Here is a 20,344-nt window from a genome sequence, read left to right as displayed (position 1 = left end):
CTTTTAAAAGACATTCAGGACTGAGAAAAGACAAACATAAATTGAAAGCCCAGTTAAGCCCATCCTCCTGTGTATGCAAGGAATGGGAGAAACCTTGACAGCACAAACACTAAATTAATTACAGTTGTTTCTGGATAGTTTCTCTATATCTTCTTTTAGTCAAGATTTTTTAAAAATCTCTTTAAGTCTCATTTTCTTAACTACAAATTGAGGAGACTAGACTCATTTAGATGTTTAGATGTTTCCAATAATATTGTTGATAGTGGGCTTGATTTTTCACAGAAATATTACATGGTTACCCTATATATAAAAGTGATAAAGAGTAGGGAAATAAAGAGTGTATATTTTTAAAGGATTACTACAGATAGAGTCTGGTTAAGCCAGTTAGAGATGTCTTGAAACACAGTGCTAACCAAGGTGGAAACTGACTCACTTTTATTCCTGACTGCATTGCCATGTCAACCAAGTCTATGTTTATAATTTCATTAAAATCTGTAGTCTAATGTTTCTTAGCATCATTCTAAAGTCTCAGGGACATCTTTCAATAGTATAGAAGAGCTAAGAGCATGTTTTCTTTTTGACTTTCAAGCTCTCAGAATACAAATTAAGAGATATCTTATTAAATTGTTAAGAAGACAGTTTGACATTATATATGTGCAAAAACTCTGTGACAATTTTTTAAAAGAATGAAGTATTGTCATCATTGCTAGAATATATATTGAGTGCTACATTCTATACAAATGCTGTTTCACAAAATAGTCACAGACCTATAAGGCAGAGGTTATCTTCATATTGAAAGTACAATAAAATAGCTAATTTTACTCAGTGCTTACTATATGTGGAAACCCTATATTAATTATAGATATTATTTTAGTCATTAATTATAACAGACCCTTTCATTTTAAAGTTGAGGAAGCTGAGGCAAAGAAATTTTAACTAGATTGAGAACAAGTTGGTACTAAGTAATAGAGCTAGTGGTTCAACAAAGGTGGTTTTATACAGAAGCCTATTTATTTGAATCCAACTGGGCTGCCTAATATAAATTAGAATTTTAATGAGAGGAAAAAAGGAGTTTATGAGTATACATTGAATCATTACTTGTTGTAGGCTGTGGAAGGAAAAAAAAGATAAAAATAAATAAAGAAAAGAAATTTCCTAGTCAGAAAAAAACCCTGGAGCCAATAAGTAGAAAGAGCAAGACATAAAAGGGAGAAGTAAAGAGAAGATGAGATGATTATAATATCTTGTACTTTCTATGATTCACCCAAATACACTCCTGTTTTGTAATTTATTTTCATCTGCAAACAGTACAATTTTTTGGGAATTATGGTTCTTGTAGGTTGATCAGTCAGGTGGCAAAATGGGTTTATACAACAGTACAAAAGTAGCTGAAACAAAGAGACTAAGGAGTGAATGATTACTGAGCTTACATTGGAACCCTACTAATGTTTCAGTGCACGGACATCTACATACAGTTAATAATAGATATGTTAACAGGAGTTCTCTACATTTATGTGATACATTAAAAGAAGCTCATTAGGAGACATTATATTGGGCATCACTGTGCAAAAACTACTTCAAAATCTATAAAGTGTCTATAAAATAACTTAATCTAAAGTGTTTTTTCACAAAAAAAGATTTAAGAACTTTATTTTAGCCTTAAAAATATCTAAAGAAAAAGTGTGCTATAATCAGAAGTTAAAACTCTAATAATTTTTACCACTCGGAAACAATGAAAAACATTAATTACTAAATACCCTGTCTACAACAACCAGCTATATAAAATGACTACATTTCAGGAGCATCAGAGTCCTAATGTTACAGTTAGCATTTTGATTACTCCCAGGGCATGATGATTATGTCAGTAACACAGATTATAAGACCAGCAGTTAGCTTTACCAAAATAGTGGTATTGAAAGTTTGAGAACTGCGCAGTAGATTATAGACACCAGGGTATGAATGTTTGGAGATAACTCCTTAATACTTGAGTTGCTGATTTAAAGGGTTTAAGGTGTCCTAGGTGAAAAACCCAAAGCGATACCTACTTTATTCAAGTGTGGGCTTTGGTGCAAAGAAATAGAAGTAGAGGGCCCTGAAGCCTAATCTGCCACTTGCTGGGCCAAACATGTTGCTGGTGCTCCAAACATTTGTACATCTTGTAAGAATTTCCAAATGATAGAACATTGACTTTTGTGGTCATATTTCTTGATTTTCTGCAAAATACGCACACCGTACATGTGTTGTACAGAAACTCTTCTATGTGATAAAACCTCCATTAAACTGTATTATCCTTTGTCTTAAATTACTGAAAGTCAGTGCAGCTATCAGACTCACAGTGGTGATAAGTTTGCCATCTGTTCAGTTTCTAGGCTGTGCTGAAAATAAATGGTAATCCAATCATCGTTTTGTTTTCTGCAAAGGATTTTCATGGAAATGTTTGATTTCTAAGTTAGTATAATGGCCTCTCATGAGGAAGATTGAAATCCAAAGCACTATGTCCCTGGCTTTGAAATTTTATTATGCAAGATGCAAATTATTTTTAGTCATTCATTAACATATGTGGACTTAAGCAGTCACAGTTACTTGCTTAGTGATTAAAAAGTCAAGGACAGCTTCTCCTCTGGCACCTTATTTTGCTCTATATAGTTCTTCTTATTCAATACTGACCACTGCTTTGGGACCAATCAGATTTATTTATTGATGCATTATTTAAAAACAATTAAGGCTATGTATTATCCCACTCCTACTTTTTATCCTCCCAGCTAAGATGTTCACTTCTTCCCCTGTTATGAATCTGAGAAAAGAGGCTGTTGAAAAGTCTCTTACAATTTTCTAATTGGGAGGGGGTGAACTGTTACTTATGGGGATAATAGTATTCTCCCAACATCATTAACACTTATTAATAAGATCAGTTATTCACCATCTTTCTTTCTTCCAACTGTTCCAATTAAGTTGAATTCCATTTAATTCTACAACCCTACCTTGTTGAAAATTTGGGGCACAATTGCAGATTGTTCTTATTAACAGTTGTAAGTTAGGTAGCTGGGATTCTGGCTTTACTTCTATCTGCCTTGTGATTTTAGTTAAATTACATAAATATTATGGATGAGCATAATTTATTCACTGTTGGAAATGGAAGTAATGTTCATAACCCATTTCACATAGGGATGTGAGTGTAATACAAACCCAAATCTTCAGATTATTCTTAAAAATTAACATTTATTTTGTTATTGAATGAAAGAGTCTTTAAATTCTATAGTGCTTTACAATTTTCAAAAGGTTTAAATACCTGATTTCATATAATCCCGTAATAACCCTTTTTTTCCCCTACCCCTATATTGCCTATCTTTTCTTTCCTCTCCCCACTGGTACCAGTAGTTTGTTCTCTATATCTGTGAGTCTGCTTCTTTTTTGTTTGATTCACTAGTTTGTTGTAGTTTTTAGATTCCACATATGAGTGATATCATATAGTATTTGTCTTTTTCTGTCTGGCTTATTTCATTTAGCATAATGCCCTCCAAGTTTATCCATGTTGCTGCAAATGACAAAATTTTATTCTTTTTATGGCTGAGTAGTAATCCACTGTATGTATATACCACAGCTTCTTTACCTCTTCATCTGTTGATGGACACTTAGGTTAGTTACGTACCTTGGCAATTGTAAATAATGCTGCTGTGAACATTGGGGTGCCTGCATCCTTTCCAATTAGTGTTTTTGTTTTTTTCAGATATATACCCAGGATTGGAATTGCTGGATCATATGTAGTTCTGTTTTTAGTTTTTTGATAAATCTGCATATTGTTTTCCACAGTGGCTGCAGCAATTTACATTCCCACCAACAGTGTATGAGGGTTCCCTTTTCTCCACATCCTCACCAACATTCGTTCTTTGTTTTCTTTTTGATGATAGCTGTCCTGATAGGTGTGAGATGATAACTTACTGTGATTTGATTTGTATTTCCCTGATGATTAGTGATGTTGAGCATCTTTTCATGTGCCTGTTGGCCATTTGCATTTCCTCTTTGGAAAAATGTCTATTAACTTCTGCATGTTTTTAATCTTTTTTTTTTTTTGATGTTGAGTTGTTTATATGTGTTGGATATTAATACCTCATCTGTCATATCATTTGCAAATATTTTCTCCCATTCAGTATTGTCTTTTCGTTTTTTCCATGGTTTCCTTTGCTGTGCAGAGCTTTTAAGTTTAATTAGGTCCCATTTGTTTATTTTTGCTTTTGTTTCCTTTGCTTTAAGAGACGGACCCAAAAGAATACTGGTGCAATTTGTGTCAAAGAACATTCTACCTATGTTTTCCTCTAAGATTTTTATAGTATCCAGTCTTACATTTAGGTCTTTAATCCATTTTGAGTTATTTTTGTATATAGTGTTAGAGAATGTTTTATTTTCATTCTTTTGCATGTAGCTGTCCAGTTTTCCTAGCACCAGTTATTGAAGGGACTGATTTTTCTCCATTGTGTATTCTTGCCTCCTTTGTCATAGATTAGGTGACCATAAGTGCATTATTTCTGGGCTTCTATCCTGTTCCATTGATCTGTGTGTCTGTTTTTGTGCCAGTACCATGTTGTTTTGATGACTATAGCTTTGTAGTAAAGTCTGAAATCAATATGATACACCACATTAACACATTGAAGAATAAAAACCATATGATCATCTCAACAGATGCAGTAAAAGCTTTTGATAATGTTCAACATCCATTTATGATAAAAAATTCTCCTGAAAGTAGTCGTAGAGGGAACATACCTCAACATGATAAAGGTCATATATGACAAACCCACAGCTAACTTCTTGCCCAGTGGTGAAAAGCTGAAAGCATTTCCTCCAGGATCAAAAACAAGGCAAGGCTGTCCACTCTTGCCACCTTTTTTCAGCATAAGTTTAGAAGTCCTGGCCACAACAAACAGAGAAGAAAAAGAAATAAAGGGAATCCGAGTGGGAAAAGAGGAAGTATAATTGTCACTGTTGGCAGATGACAGGGTACTATACATAGGAAATCCTGAAGACATCACAAGAAAAGTGCTGGAGCTCATCAGTGAATTCAGTGAAGTTGCAGGATACAAAATTAATATACAGAAATCTGTTGCATTTCTCTACACTAACAACTAACTATCAGAAAGAGAAATTAAGGAAACAATCCCATTTACCATTGCATCAAAAGAATAAAATACCTAGGAATAAACCTTCCTAAGGAGGTAAAAGATCTGTACTCTGAAAATGTAAGATGCTGATGAAAGAAACTGAAGATGACACAAACAGGTAGAAAGATAGACCATGTTCTTGGATTGGAATAACTAATATCATTTAAATGGCCAAACTACCCAAGGCAATCTACAGATTCAGTGCAATCCCTATCAAAATACCAATATCATTTTTCACAGAACTAGAACAAATAATTTTAAAATTTGTATGGAAACACAAAATACCCTGAATGACGAAAACAATCTTGAGAAAGAAGAACAGAGCTGGAAGAATCATGCTCCCTGACTTCAGACTATATTACAAAGCTACAGTCATCAAAACAGTATGGTACTGGCACAAAAGAAACCTATAGATCAATGGAACATGATAGAAAGTCCAGAAATAAACCCATGCATTTATGGTCAGTTAATCTACAACAAAGGAGGCAAGAATATACCATGGAGAAAAGGCAGTACTTTCAATAAGTGGGGCTGGGAAAACAGGACAGCTACATGTAAAAGAATGAAATTAGAACGTCTGTAGCACCATATACAAAAATAAACTCAAAATGGATTGAAGACCTAAGTATAAGACCAGATACTATAAAACTCTTCGAGGAAAACAGGCTGAATCCTCTTTAACATAAAGCAACATATTTTTGAATCTGTCTCCTAGAGTAATGGAAACAAAAGCAAAAATAAACAAATGGGACCTAATTAAATTTAAAAGCTTTTGCACAGCAAAGGAAAGCATGAACAAAACAAACATATAATCTACAGAACGGGAGAAAATATTTGCAAATGATGTGACTGACGAGGGATTAATTTCCAAAGTATACTAACAGCTCATACAGCTCAATATCAAAAAAACAAACAACCCAATCAAAAAATAGGCAGAAGATCTAAATAGACATTTCTCCAAAGAAGCCATGTGGCTTGGATTAATCTTCAGTCTCCCTTCCCTCCCTACAGGCTAATATTATGGGACTCATATCCCCAACCCTCTAATCACATGGTTAGTCATTCACGGTAAATGGGCCCCTTCCTGATTCACCTCATTAGTATAAATTATCAGGTGTGGTCTTAGGAGCCCACCATAAGTAACAAAGGCACTCCTATCACTTGGAAAATTCCAAAGGTTTAGATGTTACCTCCCAGGAACCTGGAACAAAGTTCAACCAAATTCTTTATTACACACCATCTAACTGTCCTTTACCATGGTAGAGTTAGGGGTATATAATTATTTTTAGCTTTCAGGATACAATGAAGAAAATGCTAACACATTTGACAAATCAAAAAATAAATTAAGTGACAAAGTGTTAATAGCTAGTGGAAATAGGTCATTTTTATTGAATGATTTCCACGAAATAGGTATAGTTCTAATGCTTTAAATGTATTAACGTATTTAATAGGAATCTTGCCTCACAGTAATACATAAAGTAACACAATACCAAAGTATTGTGGATTTGTCATTATTCTGGTTTTAAATCTGGAGATGTTAGTTTATTTTTCTGTCTGTTGTCTTTTATTTCATGGATTTCAAAATAGGAACAACATAAGTAGTTTTCATTTTCAATTATGTAAATTAAGTAGTCACCACTGGTTGCTCAATTTGATTCATAGAATCACTGTGCTTGACCTTGATGTGGTGACTTTATATGTACAAAATGCTTGAAAATAAGTCTAGTGCTAAATGACCATTCACATATGAAGAAATAGATGATTTCCACAGATTAATTATAATGATTAAGAGACACTTGGGTAAAATAATGACATTTTCTTTATTTTACTTATGCTTGTAAAAATTTCTTTTTCTCCAGTCCCTATAATAAATTTGAATAAATTATGTTAAAACCTTAAAGAAAGCAGAAGTCTTTTCCCCCATTATTCATTGTTACCTATTCTTAGGAATATTGGGTCCCCCAAACTGAGCAATCAAAAATACTTTCTAACCTTTCTCATGTTATATGCTGTATATCCTTGGTAGAATGAATAAAAGCAATCCTTCTGCTCATCATTTAGCATTTCTTGCAACTCACTCTGGAATTGAGAGAAGACTGATTAATTCTTTACAAGGTTGTTTTTACCTACTTGAAACCAAAATCTTATAAACAGGTGTTAATTTATTAAAGTAAATATTTATTAAATTTTGAGGGCAGGTCTTTCATAATTTGTTAAATTATGTCCTAAAGCAGCAATACCTAGAGCTTTTCATCTCTGTGACATGACAATCCTATATCTGCTGAAGTACAATTTAAAAATAAATAATTATGCTCTGAATATAAAATATGTTCTTATATTCAAGTAGAAACTTGAAAACTTAGAAAATATGAAGTACAGAAATATAAACTCCCATACAGTAGTCCATTATTTGAGGTCAACCCTGTTAAATATCAGTGTGTTTCCTTACTTTCTTTCCTCCAATGCACATTGAGAGGAAGGTAGGTAGATAAACAGGAGATGTATATATGTATACATATACATATATATGTATACATAATATACATATATAATCTTCCATTTATGTATACGTGTGTGTGTATGCAGTCCATATATATATATATATATATATATATATATAAACTATATTAGACTAAGCCTTGGTCAAATTTAGAATCCTAATTTTTTTGAAAATCTGAATATGAATTATGAGAGAAAGGAAAGCTACAGAATTGGATAGTGACAGTCAAGTAATGAAATCATAGATACCCTTTGTTTTTATCCTTGCTATGCACAAGACTCTGGGGAATTTTCTGCATAAGCTGTGGGGATAGTCACACTAATATATCTCCACTGGAAAACTTTCTGTGGGTACTATGTAGGCCACACATCTTCTGTGAAAACCGTTAAACCTGGTATATTTTCATTTAAATTATTGGCTTCTCATTACAACTTTCTCTTTTGTTTCTTTGCTATAATATCCATTTCTCTCTCTCTTTTTTTTTTTTTTTTTGTGTGTGTGTTACGCGGGCCTCTCACTGTTGCAGCCTCTCCCGTTGCGGAGCACAGGCTCCGGCGCAGGCTCAGCGGCCATTGCTCACGGGCCCAGCTGCTCCGCAGCATGTGGAATCCTCCCGGACCGGGGCACGAACCTGCATCCCCTGCATCGGCAGGCGGATTCTCAAGCAGTGTGCCACCAGGGAAGCCCCCATTTCTCTCTTGAAAAATCATATTTGTTTCTCATTGTTAGCACATTTACCTTTAGTTCTTTGAAAATATGATCCTGTTTTATTTTGAACATTTTTATTATAGCAGCTTTAAAATTATTACCTGCTAAATTAAATATCTGGCCTCACTCAGAGTTAGTTTTTATTGGCTACCATTTTGCTATGTTGCTACTGTTTTGTCACACTTTTCTGTTTATTTTCATGCTTAATGATTGTAGTTAATTGACTACTGTAGTTAATGTAATAATTTAGGGCTTTATTTTATTATCCTGAGGCTTATTGTTGTTGTTTTCAGTAACTTGTCTGTACTATGCAGTTAAAAAAACATTTTTTCTTTTTTGCCTGGCTTCTTAGGATATTTTTCCTGTGTGTGTGTATGTCAGCAGTCACGTAATACATAGTTTGTGTGGGAGTTTGTGTTTAGACACCCAAAGTCCATAAGGCTCTTCCTTCTACTGAGCTAGCCCAGTATGTGTAGAGAAATGCATTTAAATTCCCAGGAAATTTTCAATATCCCATAGATTTTAGATTTTTCATGATTCTTTAGGTCAACCTCTCCCCACCCACAATGCATGTATAGTTTATCCACCAGCCAGGCATGGGTTTGTAGCTTCTTTCAGTTCTTCTATGGATCTGTCACTTCCAGAGTATCACCATTAAATTCCTGCCTTGTCTACTGCCCTTCCAGGACTGGGACCTCAATCTTAGACTACCATATCTATGGGTTTTCCACATCTTTAAAACTGAGCCTGCTGATTTTAGTTGGCAGAGACCTGGGCATATCTCCTGTTCCCACCTTAAATCAAGTCTGCACCTGTAATGGTAAAGCTGCTAATTTGCCCAAACCCCTAACCAGTAAAGATATGGTTTCCAGTGACCAAACAGGGAAGAGGGCAGAAAGGTGGTAGGAACAATTCCAGCCAAGAAAGCCATAGATTCAGCCGACATTCATAACACTTCAGCAGTTTGTAAAGAACAAATGCTTCTCAATATTTTGATCTGACATTGGCTGATTTCCAGTGACTCTAAATGGTTGTTACTGGAAATATTGTCGTTTTATACTTGTCTTATGCAAAGAGTAATCATCGTACCTCCTCTCTCCACCGTTATCTGGAGTACTTTGGTTAATTACTTTTTAATTCTAGTGAAAAAATGAATTGATTTAATCAATGAGGAAGTCTTACCTGGTGCCAGAATGCCTTTAGTACCTCTCTAAAATTTTCCAACTTCTCTCATTTTTTAAAAAAATACTAGGGGAAGATTTGAGTTTCAGAACTTTTAGCAGAGTACAGAAAACATTATTTTATTTACATTATATTATTTTTAGTTTTATTTTATTCATAGCAGGTGACACTGAGTTGCCATTTAATTTTAGTGATATAAAATCTTTCTTTAAAAAACTTATATGAAGCAGAAACTAACACAACATTGTAAAGCAATTATACTCCAATAAAGATGTTCAAAAACAAAACCAGCAACTTAGGTAACAAGGTAAAAAGTTAAAGGGAAAAAATTTAAACAATTAATATTACAAGTCCCTGGATAATACGCTGTGATGGTTAATTTTATGTGACAGCTTGTCTGGGCCATGGTGCTCATATAGTTGATCAAATATTATTCTGGGTGTTTCTGTGAAGGTGTTTTGGGGTGAGATTTACATTTAAATCTGTGTACTTTGAGTAATACAGATTGCTCTCCATAATGAGGGTGACTCTCATCCAAGCAGTAAGGAAATGCAATTTCATATTTGTCAATTTCATCATTCTTCTAAACATCCATATATGTCTTCTGTGAAAATATTAGCATTTACAGAACAATTGATATTTGCAAAATGTTTTGGTTACTTTAATTACTTACTCCAATAAATAAATGCACTGAATTGCTATTTTAGTATAATCACAAGGCAACTCTCAGGAATAAAACTCCTTAATGTTTTCTGTAGTGCTAATGTCATGGTAATTACATTATAATTTTGAAATTAAAAGTTTAAAAGTTCTACTGTATTTGCCATTATCCACTCAATGTATTTTTATATATATATGTGTGTATGTATATATATATGTATGAAATATCTTTCTTTCTACCTCTATCTTTCTATCTATCTGGATTGCATTCTACACGTCAAGATATTAGTCCTAGAAAGCAAGAAATGTTGAGTTTGCGTTACATAGTGTCGCGTACAATGAGAAATTAATCTTACAATCAGTTGCACTTTTTAGCCTTGAAAAAAGCTATTAATATTCCCAAGGGCATAAAGTTGAAGAGAAGATCTACTTTCCAACCCTCCTTCACCCTCCAAAATAGAGATCAGTATCTTTTCCCAAATAAAACTGTGAAGGATGCAAAGGCTCTCTTACAAGCAGGGGTGAAGATGGAATGAGTATCTTTATTAAAATTGTGATAAAGTGAGATTGCTTACTCATTTTAGAAGTCCCCCCAAGGAAGCACACCTTGTGGCCTGGTATCAAGCAGGCCTGGGAAAAGTGTCCTGATCCTCAGACAATCAGGTCTGAAATCAACTGTTAAATGACAGAAGAGTGGTGGGGAGCTCTCCTCTTCAATGGCATACATCCAGAAATGTCACTGCCTACAAAGGCTCAGTCAGTAATAGGCCAGGAAAGTAACCAGGTGTGCAACCTATAAAGACTACCTTCTACTTCTTGCAGTGAAGTTCTGTATAGGTAAAGAGAATTCTGTGGATATTTTAACTGTATAATTTTTCCTTCTTAAGAAAGGAAATAAGTAGAACAAAGGAATACTCTAGGAAAAAAGATCACAACAGCAAGCTACCTGTGATATCCTTGGCCATACACTCAGGCCTTGACATAACTGAGGATGTGTGAATGTTGCATTGTAACATAAGGATGGTTCTGAAGTAACAAATTGAAAAGGGATGCCTTTCTAGAGCTCCAAGCATTTTTCTTCTCTTTCTGAATGGAGAGAATAGATTCCTATACCTGAGTAAGGCATGAATATGACTTCCTGGTCACTATAAAACAATTAGGAGATTCACCATCATTATCAATGTACTTTTAAGACTGAGGTCCTATGGCACACTACTACACATTTGCATGTGGTTTGTATAATCCCTTTGTTCTGCATTACTTCCATACATACCTTTGTAGGTAGCTTCTGCTTCCATTTCATCATAAAACCTTGAAAATCATGTGCTAGTATTTCAGCTGTGAATTCATATTCTGTATCTTTGTACCTTTTCAAGTTTCCATGGCATATAAATCTCCACTTGCATTGACTGTTAGATATACTTTTGTTGTAATAAGTGTCTACTTCTTACTTCTTAATGCAACTTATATGGTTATATGATGGATTCTAAGACCCAGGTGGGCTTATTCTGCACATCTCCTGTTTGAAAAACAAAATATTCTGTTTAAATTTTTTATTATTATTTAAAGTATAAATTAATATTTCTGAAATGCTTTCTGCATATATTTTATGGTTATATGATAATGCTTCTTTGTTTTTATATATCAGTCTATGAAACAGAGAAAAGTGGAAAGTAAGGGAATAAACACCAGGGTAAATAGATCAGGGATCAAAAAATCCCTGTAATATCTCTGGAGGCATAAATCAATAAGATGGCTTGCTGAATCTTACTTTTATCTTTTAAGAAAATTAAAGTCTCTCTTTCTCTCTCTCTCTCTTTCCACATACACGCACACAACTCTGAATTTAAATCTTTCCATAATAAGTTAAATCTTTCCATAATAATTTAAATCAATATAGACTTAAATGAATGAAATGTTGGTGTGATTTTTGGCTGCTAGTTTTATGTGTGCTCATGACTTCTGAGTTGCTGTTTTTGAGACATAAAATACATCAAATAATAGGAGAAAGACAGATTTTTGAAACATCAGGACAGGGCATTAGCTATGAAGCACTAGAGTCTGATAAAAATATGCCTTGAGGCCCCAACCCAATTAAACACATTTAAGGAAATGGAATATTTCAGATTAGTTTCACAGAGATGCTGACAGATCCCTTCAAGTAGTTAATCAAATTCAGCTGAATCATGTCACCTTAGATAAATGCCACATCTCCTTTTCCTGACATGATAGACTAAAGGGACTACATTGATGCAGTAAGATCTTCTTGAATAAACTCTTTTATTATCTTCACTTTACAATTCCTGACCTTGTCAACAGGCAGAGTAATTTTGTTAGGATGAAGAATGAACCTGCTTTATAACAGATGTCTTCAACCCCAGGTGTGCTTATTCCTGAGGGAGGGATACAGAGACTTTCCAGAAAGTACATGGCACAGATCATTTTAACAGAATTGTATACATCTTCATCTTCCTGATGTACTTATGTCTAAAATTGATCAGACTGAGAGTTCTGCAGTTCTGAAGCTCAGATCTACTGAAGTTTCTGAAGCTTCTTTCCCATTCACCACACACTTAGCACAATTGCCTTTGATCCAGATTACTAAGGAAAAGCAAATTGATCAGCTTTCCAGAATCCTGTCTAGTCCCATCCATATTCTTGAGCTCCAACCAAAAGGATAATCCAAAAATGCATAGCTCCTGAGGGAGGGTATATTGGTAGTGAAACAACATGACCTTACCAAAAAAAAAAAAGAAAAGAAAAACACAAAACTGGAGAATTAGTAACAAGCTTACTACAGAGCTCCCTGTGCTATATCTGTCTGCCTGACCCTGTCCATCATCTATCTATCTATTTATCTTAGAGTTTGAATTCAAAACTGAGATGCCATGGGTCTTGTATCAACACAGTTATTTTGAAATGAAAGCAACTGTAATAAATAAAATGCAATGAAGTCAGACTTCTTTCTGATGGAAGGTAAACTCATTTGGCTGGTCATTTGACCAGGAGATCTGTTTGGCCAAATGGATTTTTTTTTTAATAAATTGAATGAACTAAATATATAACCATATAGTCATAATACTAACAATAACAACAACAATAATATTTAAAGCACATATGCAAAATGCCAGAAATTACTGCCTTTCCAGTTAAACTTAATGCAAAAAATTAGAAATCACCTTGAATGGGCAGGAGATACACATCACCGTTTGCAGTTCTTTTAAGGGGCCCAGGAGCAGTCATTTATGTGGAACACTACTTTTTCTCATTTGGTCCTTGAATGGACTTGCTTTCTGACATTTTTTTTAAATTACTTAATTTATTTTAGACAATTTCATCATTACTCAAGGACAGAAATTTCTGATTCCAGTCCTCTTCTTTCCACCACACCAAACTTCCCCTCTTTAATCACTGAAAGTTTGTTATCCACATTAAAATTTTTATGCTAAAATTCAGTAAATGGACATGCAGAAACAGTGGAGAGCTGTACCTAATAAATGTGTTTGGAATTTGTATTTTGTAAATATAAGTGAAGAATACTTCTTAGCACTATGGAAGCCATTTATTACTAATTAGTATAAGCAGTCATCGTTACATGCCTGATTGACTAGCTTTGTTGCATCAAGCTTCTAATATTTTAAGCTGCTGTATTTCAAAGAGGGAACAATGTAACAAGTTGTGTCTTATAGAATCTTAATGCATGTATATTTAAGGAAAAATCTTAATGGAAATAGAATTTGTCTACAGATTTATGTCTAATTGCGTGTGTTCTGTTTTGTTTGTTTACATTTGTTGGGTTCTTACTGAGATTGTTTTTGGGGAGGGCATATCAGTAATGTTCTATGACATTTTTATTTCAAAACTTATTGATTACATTAATCAAGAGTTCGAAGTTCCTGCAGCCCATGTCAGCTCATTGCTTTGTTGACTTATTTACCTTCAGCTTAAAGCTGCAGCTTTACCCCCAGTTTCAATAGAATGATTTTTAATAAAAGAAGTTAACTGTCTTCTTTAATTAGGATATATCATAAACCAGTCTACATTTCCTTGTTATTGTCTATCACAATTAAGATTATATTTGACTTTCTAAAAAATCTCTGAAAATACTTACATTGAATTCAAATACACTGTTAAGTTTAAGCTGTATTTATACAAATATCAGTTTAGCCTGCTGTTTAAGAGCATAGGTTTTAAAGTCAGGCTTTGGCACTTGAATCCTTGTTCAACTATTGATTAGCTTTCTGACATTAGGCAAGTCAAATCCTTCTCCAAGCCACAGTTTCTTCATTTATAAAAGTGGAGAAAATAATTGTAACTAGCCCATTTATTTGTTTGGAGGATTAGATGAGTAGTCTTTACTAATTTTAGTATATTTACTGCATATGAATAAGCATTCTAGAAATGTTCTTTGTCATTGTTATTGATGTGTTCTTCAGTCTAGCAAAGACCAAATGTGTTCCATTTCGTATCAGTACATGACCTAACATTTTCTTCTCTCCTCTAAATATTCAGTCCACATATATTTCCTCCTTTCCTGAATTTCGATTATATTCTTTACTCCATTAATATATAGTGTACGCTCTGCATTTTTATAAGCATTAGCTGTGTCATTCTAAATGAAATATAAGTACCTTGAGGACAAGGTCCAGAAGGCCAAATACCTATTAGACAATTAGCACAAACTTATTAAATTACTGATTAAACATAAGACTGGATGTGAAAGCTGATTTCTTAAATGACAAAAACATATAATTTCATCACAACTATAAAAAAAAAAATTTAAGGATAAACATAACAAAAAGAGATGCCAGCAAAACAATTTTGGAATTTTAAAATCATATAACTAAATAGTAACAGACTGAGCAGTGAGAGAAAATGAAAAATGATGCCAGCAGTGGGGGAAGTGCATAAGCAGGCCTGTATGCATCATGGAGCCCCTAATGGCTCAGACATCAGAAGCATGAAATACAATGAAGAAAGGACATTAGTTTGAGAACATTTAGCTTTGAAAATGCTACAAAAACCAACTTATGGGGAAAGTCATAATGAGGCAGCCAGCTCACACAAAGAAGGCCCACTAATTAACAAAATAACCAACACCAGTGATACATGCAGATTTTTTCCTATTTTCTATAGTCTATCATTTGACCATGTTTCCTAACCTGAATGACAGAAAATACAACATAGAACTAAAATTCTTAGAAGAAACAGACAATTCAGAAAACAGAATGCAATAAAATAAACACACTGTATAAATACCATTAAAAATATATGCATACATAAGTAAGCATATTTATATAAGAAAAACAAAAAAAGCCTTTGAAATTAAAAGTAAGCTAGCATAAAACAAAATATAAAAGGAAAATGTTGAAAGATAAAGATGTGAAAAGCTCCTTCTAATTAGAATGCATACACACAGACCACTTGAAATGTAAGAGCAATCATAGGAAAACTGAAATATAGGCCCAGGAACTCCACCATCTGAATAGTAATAATAAAGAAAAAACTGAAGAAACAGAGGAAACAGCAAAGAAATAATTTTAGAATGTTTAAAATAGAAAGATTTATACAGGTATAAAGTGGTATATAATTTATAGATTGTGATTAGTTAAAGATGGATATTGTGAACTCTAGAACAACCATTATGAAAATAAGTTAATTAAAGGAAGAGCTGTAGTCAATAGCTAAAAGAAGAGATATAAGGAAATTTTAAAAAATACTCAATAAATCCAAAAGAGGGTAGTAGAGATCAATTGGGACAAATAGAGTACAGTAGCAAACTATCATATTTAAACCCAACTACGTCAACAATTACGTTAAAAATAAGTTGCTTAATACTCAAAAGGCAGAGATTGCCAAATTAGATAAACCCAACAAGTGTCATCTACCAGAAAAATCACTTTAAGTACAAAAACTGAGAGAAGTTAAAGGCTGGGATGGGAAAACTTATACTAGGCAAACAATAATTGTAAGAAAACTAAGATCGCTATATTTATGTCAGATGAAATGAATTTCAAGACAATGATTAGTGTTAAAGATAAAAGAGACATTTTGTAATTATAAAGTGGTAAAAAGGAAAAAAAAACATTTGAGTTTGTAGATAGAAATAACCCATAAATATTCATCACAGTGGAGAACACTCAAATATGTACATACATCACCATCAAATAGAAGGCTGGACACACAGAAGATTCTTAAAGCTTACACAGAAAAAAATCATACCACATGCAAATGTTGAGAAATTTGAACAGTATCAAATTTCTTAGCAATAAATAATAGTGGAAACTGGACAAAATGGAATAATACCTTCATATTTTTTAACTAGAAATCTGTTCCCATTACAGTTATCTTTCAAATATAAAGTTAGAAGAAAAAAACATTGAGACCTTCTCCAAAAAATTGTCCCATGCATTGCTTTTTAAAATTCTTGGAAGATATGCTATACTAGAAAAAGGATAAGGAGGGGGAGGAAGAAGACAAATGAGTTCCAACATCCCAAAGTGATAAAGAATAATCCCTAGGAGAAGTGTGTTAGAAGATTTCAGGAATATAGCTGTAGCTAAAACCCTAGAGAGCATAAGGTCCAGATTAGATCAGAACCAAGGCATGAGATGACTACCTCTAAGAAAACAATGAAACTGATATATTATCTGATAGGTTTAAATATATGGAAAGTATGAAATATACTTTCTAGGAGGTATATAGAAAGCTAAGAAAATGGGGAAAAAAGGTAATCATCAACTCCAGAAAAGACCAAATAAAGTATACAAGAAGTGAAATGTAATCAAAATACATCATTCAAAGGTAGGTAAACGTTACATGTCAAAATATTATAAATACTGATCTATGATAAAACCAGAATTATTCTGCTTTTCACTTCTCACAACGACATGCTGTTCATTGCAAACTAAAATTTCTGTCTACCTATTTCAGACTACCTCCAGCAGAGGAAGTAAACTTTTGCAGTAATATGGAATTCTGATTGTGATTTTTTTTTTTTTTTTTTTTTTTTTTTTTTTTTTGCGGTACGCGGGCCTCTCACTATTGTGGCCTCTCCTGTTGCGGGGCACAGGCTCTGGACGCGCAGGCCCAGCGGCCATGGCTCACGGGCCTAGCCGCTCCGCGGCATGTGGGATCCCCCCAGACCGGGGCACGAACCCGTGTTCCCTGCATCGGCAGGCGGACTCTCAACCACTGCGCCACCAGGGAAGCCCCTCTGATATTGATTTTTTCAGCCTTTTCCATGAGGTTATTTTTTGGAGTATGTGTTGTATTTTTGCCTGGAAAAGGAAGTAAAAGAGGAATGCAAGCAAAGATATGTGGGAAATATGAAAGGACACATAAAGAAGAAATAAAGTGATGGGTGAAACTGAGACTTACAGAGTTGGTGTAAATAAGAGAAAATTTGCCAGTAGCAAGTTTTTACTTCTTTTGAGCTATGAGTTCTAAGTATGTATCAGTTGCTCATATTATCACTGGATCTGATGAAGGAATTGGGGAAAGACTGTATAAAATGAAAAAATAGTAAATATGGAATTGATTAATGAGAATTGTTTAATTCTTTATTAAAGCTTTGGTACTAGAAGAACATAAACTATCATTGTTACCCCCAGTGCTTTACATCTACACTCACAAGCATAGTTATATATATATGTGTGACAAGTGTCTTCTAATAAAGCAGATTATCCATTCATCTTTTTATATAACCATTTTTGCATAAGTTGGGAGGAAAATGTGGTTAGAATCCTATACAAAAGGTATCTTGTATTCACTTTTCAGCTAGGAGTAGAGAAGGTAAAGATTCAGAGCAAGCACAGAAGCAGGAACCTTGTATCCTTAAGCCAAAGAATCTCTTATAAAGTCATATCACTCAGAGAGAATAGAATCCAGTTTTCTTTTAGCTCAAACTAAGTAGAAGAAAGAAAACAGGGTCATTTTGCTGGCTCAGAGCTAGCTTTGGTGGCCTAAACTTTACTCTTTCCAGGTCCTCAGAGATATACTGTAAGTAATAAGAATAAAACTGACCAAGGACCAAACAAACCACTAGCAGATTCATCTTCAGCCAAAAGGTACTGGACCCTCGTAAAGCTTCTTATTTGACTCATTGATAAGTTTGTTGTCATCTCTCTGGGAACTTGGAAAAAAATGAAAAAAAAATGTTAACAGACTAAATGAGCCTGGAAATAACAGTGAAGCAATGTATGTGCTATATGTCTTCAGTCTTGTGTATCTACTTGTTCAAGAGTAATTAATACCAAAGTAATAAGGCAAGATGAGCTGGAAATCAATTCAAAAGTTATCTCAATCCAATGAATTCTATGGGACCCTGGCCAAGGAAACTCAAAACCTGTTCTATGTATATAAACCTCTACAACTCAGGGCATATGGGAAACACACAGAAAAGATTAAAAAACAGATCTAATTCTAGAAATTGTATAAATATTTTGCACATATTAACTTGTTCAATTCAACAAAGATGTTTTAAAATACATGACTTCAATTTGAACTTCAGTAAATAATGCTGAAAGAACTGCTAAAAGTTTTAGTTAGCAAGAAGTAAAATAAGGCCGGCAGGTAGGACTGATACAAAGGCAGTAATGATGAGCAACAAAAATTTTAAAACATGTGGAAGTATTTAAATAAGTATTAGGTATTAAATATTAAGCAAAATAATATATAATAATATATGTTGGAAATAAAATGCTGACAAGTAATCATAAAAACATGGAATATGTGAGGGGACTTCTAGGGAAAACTCCAAGGTTCTTTTAGTGCTAGGAAAAAGGACAGATATAATGATTAACTTTTAGATTTTGCTGGCAAAATATAAAGTTATTTGTTTCAATCAGAATAACTTATGTTAAGTGCTGCTACCGACAAACCCTATAATATCAGTGGTCTAATAATGAGAATATATTTCTAACTTATGCAAAGTCTAATGAGAGTCAGGCAGCTCTCCTCCTTCTTGAATCTATGCTTCTGGAACATATGTCCTACAAGGTAATTGCAGCAGGAAAAGAGAGGTACACTGGCTTTTAATTGCCTCATCTTGGAATGAAACTAATCACTTCTTACTGTCCATCAGCTATTGCTCTCAAATGGCTCTAAAGATAAAAGAAATGCATAACCTTAGTCCTAGTAAGTCCACTTCTGACAATTTACTTAACAGAAATGTGTAAAATGTAAAATGTTATGTAAAATGCAAGGACATATAAAAAAGTTTTAGTGGTTTATTCATAATACAGTAAGTCCCCTACATACAAACCTTCACGTTGTGAAATTTCAAAGATGCAAACTTGCATCTGGTTCCAGCAAGGAACCAGAACCTGTGCCATCAGCCCCAGGCATGAGTGAAATTGCAGCTTGCCCTCCATCTCCTATTTTTTTTTCTGAGATATACATTTTAAAGTAATAACTAGAATTATGACTTATAACATTATACCAGAACATATAAGATTTTTAGAAATTTCATGTAATGTCTGAAACATTTATATTAACATATTTCCATACAAATAACCCAAAGAAAGTTTAGTGTTAGTTGTTTTGTTTGTTTGTTTTTTTATACTGCAGGTTCTTATTAGTCATCAATTTTATACACATCAGTGTATACATGCCAATCTCAATCGCCCAATTCAGCACACCACCATACCCACCCCACCGCGGTTTCCCCCCTTGGTGTCCATAGTTTGTTCTCTACATCTGTGTCTCAACTTCTGCCCTGAAAACCGGTTCATCTGTACCATTTTTCTAGGTTCCACATACATGCATTAATATACAATATTTGTTTTACTCTTTCTGACTTACCTCACTCTGTATGACAGTGTCCAGATCCATCCACATCTCAACAAATGACTCAATTTCGTTCCTTTCTATGGATGAGTAATATTCCATTGCATATATGTACCACAACTTCTTTATCCATTCGTCCGTTGATGGTCATTAGGTTGCTTCCATGACCTGGCTAATCAATGAATTTGGTAAAGTTGCAGGATACAAAATTAATGCACAGAAATCTCTTGCATTCCTATACACTAATGATGAAAAATCTGAAAGAGAAATTATGGAAACACTCCCATTTACCATTGCAACAAAAAGTATAAAATACCTAGGAATAAATCTACCTAGGGAGACAAAAGACCTG

This window comes from Physeter macrocephalus, chromosome 12, assembly GCF_002837175.3.
Source record: "Physeter macrocephalus isolate SW-GA chromosome 12, ASM283717v5, whole genome shotgun sequence".
Lineage (NCBI taxonomy): Eukaryota > Metazoa > Chordata > Mammalia > Artiodactyla > Physeteridae > Physeter > Physeter macrocephalus.
The sequence above is the reverse complement of the archived record's forward strand: the minus strand, read 5'-3'. Positions refer to the sequence as shown.